Raw genomic sequence first — 11,739 nt, 5'->3', positions numbered from 1 at the left:
GTTTAAACGATCTTGTATACCCAATCTAAACGATCTTGTATCAAATCTAAATTATCTATTATTGATAATGGTCTATCTCTGTCTATTTAGGATAGACAATTGATAATTCAAATATTGATGCACGATCGTTTAGATCATGTACCAATATCGTTTAAAACTTATTCCAAGAAGGAAAAAAGAAGATGAGAGATGAAGGAATAAATTCTAGAAGAGGAAATCATGAACAAATCGCAAACAACAAGTGTAAATAAGAAGAGAGAGAAGCAATAATATGAATAAATTAATAAAATGAAAAAGAGAAAAATAAATAGCAAAGAATAAGAAGAAAAAGAACCGAAAAATCAACCCGCAATATTCTTAATCCAATAAAGGCAAATATGAAATTTATGAAAAAGTAATTGGCTTAATGAGATTTTCTTAAATTGTTATATATATCGTAAATATTTATCATTTTTGTTATATTTATGTAAATTTACCTATGTTTATTGTAATAATTTTTATATTAATATTTTTATATATTTGTTGCGAAGTCACACCATGAGATGATGCATTGTTTACTATATTAATTACTATTTTCATTCAATTAAATCTTTTATTTTTTTTATATCTTCCCTGAACTTGGAACGATTCTTGTAAGATTATATTTTTAGGAATGTAAATTCAAGTATTTATTTTGTTTTTCTTTTACACGTACATGTGACATATATATTAGAAAAATTAGTATACCAATTCAATGTGTATAATCACCTCCATATGGAATAGATGCATCAAATTGTCATCTATGTTGTATTCTATCTATAAGAGTCACCTCCCTTCAACATGTGTTCTTTATAACGTTATTTTAATATTTATTGACAAAATTAAATAAGGTAGAGAGAAAGAATTGACAAAGGTAAGGGATGAAATTGTGTACCCGTTACACGATTCAACAAGTCATGTAGTCGATACCTGATTTATGAACGACATCGACGACTTCGTGCCACATCATCACCTTCACCCCTCTGCCTCCCATCTTTGCAAACTTTTTCTAATTTTTTTGTTTTCTTCTTTAATATATACATAATTTTATTTATTAATTATTTAATATCTCAATTCCTAATTTGCAATCTAAAAATATGTTTACTTATAAAAATTAATTCCACCATTCCCATTTTTATTGGATTATTTTCTTATTAAAATTTGGTTTGCAATTTCAATTCTTTTAATTAATTTCATTCTTCCTTAATCTTAACTTTTTTTTCTTAAAAATATGTTTTTAAAATTTCTAATATATTTTATTTTAGATTTTTTAGAAAGGTAAATTTCTTTTATTAATATTAAAATTTACTTACAATTCTTTTATTTAATCTTTTTTTTCTATGCAGAATTCAGTTTTCATTTTTCTCTTAAAAATATATTTTTAAAATTTGAGTTTTAATACTTTTATTTTAACATGAGTTTAGCTCTACTCCTATATATTCAAGAACAAAAAGTGTTGGATTCAATTTCCCTCGCTCCAAGTTGTATTATAATATTTTTTTAAAAAAACTAAGTATTTTAAATTTCAGATTTTTTAGAAATATATATTTCTATTGTTAATATTAAAATTTAGTTTTCCATTTCAATTCTTTAAATTAATTTCTTTCCTTTGCATATTTGGATTTTCATTTCTTCTTGAAAATATGTTTTTAGTATTATAAATGTTTATTTTTTAAACGAATGCTATTTAAATGATCTGATTTTGTTTTAAAATTAGTGATATATATATATATATATATATATATATATATATATATATATATATAATAAATAATTAAACGATATTCAAAGAAACAAAAAAAGTAACCTTGGTTTTAACATTTGACCAATCTTATGCATACAATGACATATATAGTTGGCAACGTAGGTTGTGACTAGATTAAGGGAAGTCATGTACTCATACATGACTTTGCTTGAAACCAAAACTATTTTATTTTTGTTAATAATTTGGGTTTCAACCCTATTTTTATTTATTTTCTTCGATGTACTCTATTTTTGTCTATAATTTGGAAAACAACATTATTCTTAAACATTTTCCTTGCAACATCAATTACATTTATCCAAACTAAGACTTTGTTTTTTAAATATAGAAATTTATTTTTTAAACTAAAAAAAATAAAAAAAGTCACCTCACAACCCCTTGACAAAGAGGGATGTAAAAATTTAAAAAGAATGTAAAGGTAAAAAGAACGGGTAAAGAATTCTCTCTGCATCACTCCTTTTAAAGTATAAGAGATTTTTTAGTATTGTTTTTCAAACTCCAATAACCATACTCGTGGTCCTATATTATAATTAAAAAAAAAAATGAAAACATAACAACTATTTATTTATTTTTTAGTTTGGAATTAGATAGAGACTATAAAATTGCAAGAGATAGATTTTAAATATAATATTCATGATTAAATTTTAAAATTTGTGGTTAAATCATAAATTTGATCTTTATATATCTTCATTGTTGTGTATATTTTATTTTAAAATTTTAAAATGTTTTCATTATCTAGACCGTTAATATCTTTAATAATGATGGTTGAGTACATGGCCAAGTTATTATGACATGTAAACTAGTGTGCTTAGAGGACTTAATTGAATAACTATTATAAATCCTTATGTTAAAATTAAATATGACCCAATTTATTATTTTTTATTTCTATTAACCATCAACCTCAATATATATATATATCATTAATTATTAAAATTAAATCATATAGGTGTTATACAAAAACAAAACATATATATAGGCCCTAATTTTAAGTTGGATGAGAGTGGAACTAAAGTAATCATATAAAAAATATATATCCATTAAAAAAATAAGAAAAACCTATACAACACAAATATAGCATTATATGTTAAAATTGTTGTTTAGAATTTGAAAACAAATCTATACATAATAGGCATTTTTATTGGTATGAAACAATAATGGGACACAATGATGAGCCATGTGTGTGTCATAATTATTGGGTTGGAATGGATAAGATTCAAGAAAATTAATGTAACAAAGATTAATGTTGTTGAAACTATAGGATCTCAAGTTACTGCCATATTCACAAAAGTGCAACAAAAGAGAGAATTAGATTGTACTCTTTTTTTGGTGTGAGAATTTAAAGCCATTACTTTGTTCTTTTATGTCCTTTTTGTTTAATTATCAAAAAGAACAGTTTCAAATTTGTCAATTATTTTTTTAGGTATCCCATAAAAATTATTGATAGTTATAGCAATTAAAATTCATTTACTCTATATATCCACATAAGAATAATGTTCATCTTATACATTTGGTTACATTCCTTTTTAAATGGCTATATAATCGAATGTTACCTAATAAGTTTCTTAGGGTTTCAATAACGTGTTTTAATTTGAGTCATAGATTGCAATACATAGGTAGTGAAAAAATGGGAAGAAAGCCATGTGTTTGTTGTTTTTAATTTTTAAAATAGATTTAAACCAATTTCTAAAAGAAAAATGTGGATATAGAAAAAAAAACTATTTACAAAATATAACAAAAATTATTTAATTTCTTATACTCTATCGATATTTTTACTATTTAAATGGTTTTTAATAAATTGAAACTTACTTTAGATAATTATTTAGGTCTTCTTACTATTGTGTTTTTTTTTTTTAAATTGTATTTGTTTCACGATAATTTTCTTACTCAAAATTTTCATATAATTTCCTATTGAACTTGAATTTTAAGATCAAGCTTTTGAGAACTATTTTTTTAAAAAATTATTTCAAGATGTTGCTAAGATTCTAAAAACACTTTGAAAGAGTGTCCAAAGTTATTATATAATTTGTGGGTTATGATAGTGTGTATGGATGATGCAAACTATTTTAGTCCAGATAGAAAATATATAGTAAACATAGTAACAAAAAATTAGAAAATAATAAACACCATAACAAAAAAAGATTTCAAATAATATAATTGTAGTCAATTGTAGGTTACGAATGAGAACAATTGCAAAATGTACCAATAAGACCTAAAATATTCGTAGATATAACAAAATAATTTGCAAATATAGCAAAATCTAAATCTAGCTCTAAGAAGCAATTGTGATGTTCCATATTATTAATAGGAGTTTGTCTATCCAATAATATAGTATATCAATAATAATAGAAGTATATCACTGATAAATTTTATTATATTTGTAATTTTTTAAATATTTTTATACAATTAATTATTCACAAAGTGTTACACATTGTAATTACCTACTAGTTATAAACAATACTATTATATTTGAAGTCTCAAACATGGACTAAGGTAGCCCACTCCAGACCTGTAAGTTTAGGGCTCAAATAATAACCTAAGATCTAACTAACAAAAATAAATAAATAAATAGATGAAAGCGGTGCTTGTGAGCCTAATTTTTAAAAATAAAAAACCTGATGTACCAAATGGACCCTTAATGTTTGTTTTTCTTTAGAAAAATTAAAGCTTTATATTTATTTATGATCATATACACCTATTTCTATGTTTTATTATCTAAAGTTTGTTTTCTCGAACTAAAAAATATTTAATTGTTTAAAGTAGTTCTGTCTTTAGAATTTGATTAAGAATTTAAACATTTTTTCTAATAAAAGTGAAAATGGCAGGAAACACCTGAATATTTCATAAACAAAATTTTTTGTTCTTAAGTTTGGGTTGTTCTAATTTAATTTCTATTTAGTTTTTAAATTCTAAAATATCATAGATGTAGTTATTTCAGCTTAATTAATTTTAATTTGGTTACTAAGTTTTAAAATGTTCCAATTTGATCCCAAAAATTTATGGAGCTTTTTTCTAATACAGCATGAGATCAAGACATTGTTTAAATATGGTTTTTAGATGTTAAGATTCACCTTTAATCTCGTTTTTTACAAAAATGTGAGCACCTTTTGTCTTTAATATAATATCTATTAATTAATTTAAAATTTTAAAATAGCTGTGATTAATTAAATTTTACATTTTTCACCGCTATAAATTTTTAAATTTTATTTCACTTCATAATTGTTTTTTAATAAATTTATATACAATACAATTAATTATCCAAATGAAGTATTTAATGAAAAATTAAATATTATTCCTAATGAATTTGTATACATAATAAAATTAGTGAGAAAAATTAAAGCTAAAAATATAAATGTTAAAATCTAATAATCAAATTGATATAGAATTAAAATATTGAAGATAAAAGTATAATACTTATAGGAAAGGAAAAAAACTAGACAAAATTTTCTTTTTCAAAACTAAACAACGAAATATTACAAAACGTGATTGAAATTTATTCTTATCAAGCAGCTTTAAATATAAAATAATAAAGAAATAAAAACGTAGGTGTGAGATATTTTCATATGAAAATAAAATGGAATTAAAAGAGAGGCCACAAAATTTGATTGGATTGATAGCAACCATTTCCCAATTCTTTTACTCACAATATCAAATTTTGTTACTTCTTTCACTAATTCTCTCTCTAAACCTATATTCTTAGTCTTCAAATCTTTAAAATTAAAGTTCAACTCATTTTTAAACAAGTCTATAATATATATGGTTAACCTTTTTAAGAAGAAGAATATTTAACCCATCAAACAATAAGTAAAAGCAACGATATGCTCACAAATAAGGAAAAAATATTCTACACACTAATATATTACCTAATACGTAATATTGTGTTTGACATCATACACATTATATTATAAAACATGTCACTAAGAATAGAAAAATAAAGCTGACTAATATGAACGTACATTGTTTTTTATAGACTAGTAATAAAATATATTTTAATATATTATATAGTATTATATAATATTATTGATATAATAAAATCAAGTATATAATTGATATACTATTTTTATATCTAACTTATATTATATAATATATTTGAGTCAATATTAACTTAGTTCTCAAATTTGCGATTTTTTCTCTTTTAAATAAATCTTTCATAATTCAGGTCATATTTATCATGGTACGAACTTTTTTATTATATCTTAAATTGTTAAATGATTATGAAATAATAATTTTATTTAAATTGATGATAAAGATGGAGATTATTTATAATGATTTTATTTATTAGTTATTATCCTTGTTGTGATCATTATTATTTTGTTGTCTATCTTATTTCAAGGAAAAGGTTATGAAATCTTGGTCAACTTTGCATGAATAATAAATAATTTTGACAGAAATTAAAAACCTATTTAAAAAAGAAAAAGAAGAAGAAGAAAAAAAGCTCCAAAGAATCCAATTAATTAAACAAATAAAAGAAGTAAAATGAAGGAATTAGGCATTAGGTAATGGCCATCTTTAGATTTGTGTGATATGTTGGGTTACCAATCAAAAACTTCTATTTGTTGACTCTATTAGTTTGACTACTTCCAACTTATAGTGAGTGAGTCTCTCTTGTGATCAAAATTAGCTCACTCTTCTTTCAACAAAGTGGGGCCCCTCTATAAGGATTTGTGAATCAAAAACTTCCAAAATGAGAAATGCTATTATTTAAATATATAAGGGAAGATTAAATGTTAAGTATTCTCTCTCTTTAAAAAAAAAACCCTTAAAATATACACAATTTAGTTATAATTACATCGTCAAACTTTTAATTTGTAAAATTTTCACTCTCAAAGATTGTACAAGTGTTAAAATTGAACCTCAAACTATACTTGTAGATGTTGGACTCCAAATTATACAATTTGAAATTTATACGATTGTTACAATGTAATTATTTACAATTTTATAAGTTTGAGTGTTAATATATACTTGTATAAGGTTTGAACACTCAATTTTTATAATTTAAAGTTTGAGGGTATAAGCATAACTATACTATCATACTTTACAAATAGTTTTTTGTATTTTTTTTTTTTTTTTTTTTGAGATCACTGTAAGTTTATAGTAATGTTCAGTTTTAGTTGTTACCTTATACTAGGGGGAAAGGAAGAATAGGAAGGATATTGGAAAATTTTCTTTGGTAGAGATTCAACTTGATATAGTGTGAGAGCTAGGGTGTTTAGAATATTTTTATAAGAGATTAATTAAAAAGAAAAAAAATAGAGTTGTTTTCGAGAAAATGTATTCATAAAATAATTAGGTTTAAGATAATCACTTGAGACCAACTTTTAGAAAAATGAACTATGGAGTTTAATGGTTAATCTCTTCCTAATTTGTATGAGAAACTTCGGTCATTATCTCCAACGACTACCGTCAACCAACTTTCGACCACTCACCTCTGCTTACTATCGATGATCTACTTTGACCAACTCAAATGGCCTAACCTCCAACAACCTTCTTCACCCACTGCCTTCAGTGATCGTCATCGACCAATTCTGGATTTCACCCTAACCACCATCTCCGACAACCACAACCAACCAATTTGGACCACTGGCAAAATCTTTTATAGTAATCAGATTTAATAAAAACAATTTTAGTATATAATGAATCAAACAAATTTTTTTTGGAAAAGAGTTTGTCAAACATGTGTTTTTATTTTAAGAAGTTGTGATCAAAAAGTGTTTAAATGAAAATGATTTTTTTTAAAACAACCCTAATACTTGTTTGGGGTTTTTCTTTTTTAAGGAACACGTTTGTTTATTAAATTGCCTCTTTTTTCAAAAATAGAAAAAATATTTGTACTCCTTAGAAAAAACTACTAAAAAAAGAAATTCTATTTTCTCTTTTATTTTTAGTCTCTTTTATTTTTTAGGAATTGTATTCTTAAATAATAAAAAATGAAACTATTTACAAAATATAACAAGAAAATTCAAATGAACTAAAGAAAATTTAATGATTTTACGATAGTTTGTAAATAGTTTCAATTTCTCAAAACCTCCCAACAAAACTTTCTCAAAATTTCTTTTCTTTTAGTTTTTTTTATCAGCTTCAATTATAACTTTTGTTTACTTTGTAATACTTCCTTTTCTTTTCTTTTTAGGAAAATATATCTTTTTGTTCTATGTTTTTAAAAGCTTAATTTCTATTCAAGGTTTAAAGTTTAATTTTTATTGGATCCGTAAATTTCATGACGTTACATTATTTAGTTCTCAATTTTTGAATTTTGTCTCAATTTAGTCTCTAAATTTAAAAATGTGTCATGATTTCACTTTTGACATTTGAATTTTGTTTGAATTTAGTCTCCTAGATTTCGAGGTTTTATATTTTTAATAACTTTAATATTTTTATTAAAGACCTACTTTCAAATATTGACATACGTGTCTGTTAGTTAATTTTAAAATATATATATATATATATATATGCAGTGTCAGATCCAGAAAATTTATATAGGGACACTATATAATAAACACCCTACAAATATTTTAAAAATATTAATAGCTTCAAAGATTAATTAATTTAATACGTATTACAACTGTTATCTACGAGTTTTCATGTTTTAAAATTGATACATGATAAGTTTATTATTTAAGTACTTATCCAATAAATCTAACGATGAACGAAAAAATTATCTTATAACCTTTAATTCTGAAATTAAATTAAATAAATATATACATGAATAATGTAAATGAGAATTTAAAAGTTGCATAAAAATTAAAAAAGGAAAGAAAGAAAATAATAGCTCTTTCATGAATATTTTTGAGAGAGTGGAAGTCTAAATCGATTCCTATTCGAAGAAAGGAAATTATTAATTTCAAAATGCAAAATCTGAACCCATGACTTGATAGCATGAAGTAACTATGCTACAACCATACTTCATTTGAAATAAAGCATTATTTAGTATTATAGTGTAATCTGATATTTCAAAATTAATATTAAAATACAAAATCCAATAGTGTGACAAGGGTACGTGTCCTCGTTGTCCCTTGATAGATCCATCCGTACATATATGGATAGTAAAAATGAAAGATGAGTATTTAGTTAAGTGTAAATATCGAATATCAATTCTAAAATTGCAAACAAAAGTCTAGCTTTTTTTTTTAATTTTCGTTTTCTTATTTTCTCTCTCCTTTCCATTTTATTTTTAGTCTTTTTATTATTATTTTTACACTTTTTATTTCCTTTTTTAACAAATAAACTTTTGTTTATTATTTACTACTTATCTTTCTATTATTAATTCACAATAAGGTTGTTGAAGATAACAAAAAATAAATAAATAAATAAATTATTCTCTCTCTTTTTAAAGTTAATGATGGCTGATAATTAAGAAAAGATGTAAGACCATATTCGTACTAATCTATGCAAATTGTCATCATTTTATATGAATTGACTAAATTAAGATATGACATTGAATATCAAACTTTTAGAGATAAGATTTGGATAAAAATGCCCTTTAGCCTTCTAACTTCTAATTTTGATTAAGTTTGAGACCATAAAATTTTAAACATCTTTAACTCTTTGAGTTTTCGAATAATCTAGTTTTTATCTTTACTAATCACTATAAACATTTTTTTGCCCTTTGTCATTACGTTTCTATTTTATAGTGTTCAATGAACTTTTTCTTTTCTATTATTCTGAAGTGACATGGTCATAAATTAATGTGATAAACATAGATTATCTAATAATTTCTTTACTTACGATAATTGCAATGCGTTACTAAGCATACACGCTTTTCTTGATTTATAATTATACAAATAAAATAAAATTTATTATTGAAATCCCAATTATATTAGAGTACAGAACTATCTGTAGTTGATTATATATATAATACGTATAGGGTATAGGTAGGGTAAGCACATTATATTGTAGATAATGACATTTAAATTAAATCAATATACTTTTTCTTTGTTTTTCAAATAGTATTTAGCTGTCTTAATTTATTTATTTTTAAAATTTTATAAAAATTAAAGTCTCTTTCATTATAAGTTTGGTTATTTTGTTTGATATGGTAGTTGATTTGAGTTATTGATGAGAATATAATATGGATTATTAGGTCAAATTGTGTACGTAACCAAACTTACATAGAAATGCAATGCTTTTGAATGTATTATCATGTCTTATAATTAACCAAATCTATTTTTGAATAAATCTTTCAAAAATTTGTTGGCCAATTAATAATATAAATTCATAACCAAACAAACCCTAATAATTTAATTAGCTTTCAACTAATATATATCCACTTGTAAAGTTCAATAGTAGGAGCTGTCTTCCTAACACACGACCTAATTTCATTCTCTTTATATTTATATATCTAATAAACAGTTTTATATAAACTTTATATTTTTTCTCTCTCTCCTCCTTCTCCAAATTTTCTCAACTACTTTCTGAATTTTTATGAATTGTGTACGTATGGATAAGTATTTAAGCAATTTTCTGTTCATTTTGATTAACTCATGAAAACCTATGATATTACATATTGGATATATATACACAATAACGTGACCTTAAAATAACATAACATAAAGTTGATTTGATTGAGAATTAGTTTAGTTGATTTGACTCATCTAAACATTTAGTTATTTGAATTTAATATTAGATAATCGTAAATATAACAATCAAACAAAAATATTAACACATATGATACAATGTAAAAAAATTCTTAGAATTAACAGAATTTTGATATAGTATCACCACTTGAATTCTATCGGGAATAAAATATATCATCAACATATCAAATATCTGCTACACATGACTCTAATTTTTCTTTTTTCTTTTTTTTGAAAAAAAATCATAAAATAATAACCAATGAAAATAGAAATACTAATATGATAAGATTAGAAAGTGAACAGAACTTAGTTATTAATTTATAAATTATTTGATTCACAAGAATATATTCTAATATTGATATTTTATTGTTTTGTGTTACATATATTTGTCCTTTTTTAGCTTATCTCCTAAATAATATATCATATATTTAAATAGTTCAACTAATTAAGAGGTCCAAAATAATAATATGGGAAAAGACATGTCATAATCCAAAACATACAATAAGTTATTAAGAAAAAAAAAGTGAATTAAAACTAACTCTTATGCTACCTGCAAATTCTACTCTCAAATTTTTTAGTAATAAAATTGAGCCTTAAATAGAAACATTAAATAGAACCTTTAAACTAACTTCGTATAATCGTAGAAATTTCCAATCATTTATACTAGTTTGATGGTTAAATTTTTTTATTATTTTGGAGTCTAATTTCTACAACTATTGCAAGTTTAGGTTCAGTTGTAAAACTTTTAAATATATAAACATCTAATTTTCACAATTGAAAGCTTCATGATGGTAATTGTAACTACCATTTTTCATGCATGGTTTTGCCAAGTCAATACCAAAATATATATATATATATATATATATATATATATAGAATTAACATAATAATAGAAAAATCTAATAAAATGTAAAATGGGCAAAAAATTAATATAGAAAATAAACTCTATGTCAATAACTCTATGATTAGAGGAAATTCCTACTTATCAATAAAGCAAATATGGATGGAAGTACTACTTCTAAAAAAATAGATTTCGACTTCGATGTGGATTTCATCTCTTATTTAAATTATTAAATTATTTGAATGTTAACTTTAGCTATATATATATATATGTATATAATTAATTAATTAATTAATAGTTTAAAAAAATATGATCCATATGCGTTATACAAAATTTCTACCAAACAATCAAACAATATGGATCAAAGTATTATTTAAAAAAATAGATTTGAATAATTGATTTCCATCTCATTTAAACTAATAGATTAATCCATTGCTAATTTTGGCTAGGCCTATATATAATTAATTAATAAGCATAATGGATCCACCCCATCACCTAAATTCCTATTACAAGTTGGCCTTTCTTGCATGGGGGCTCTTTTATTTTTG

This window comes from Cucumis melo, chromosome 9 (genome assembly GCF_025177605.1).
Source record: "Cucumis melo cultivar AY chromosome 9, USDA_Cmelo_AY_1.0, whole genome shotgun sequence".
Taxonomy (NCBI): Eukaryota; Viridiplantae; Streptophyta; class Magnoliopsida; order Cucurbitales; family Cucurbitaceae; genus Cucumis; species Cucumis melo.
Note: the sequence above shows the minus strand (reverse complement) of the source record.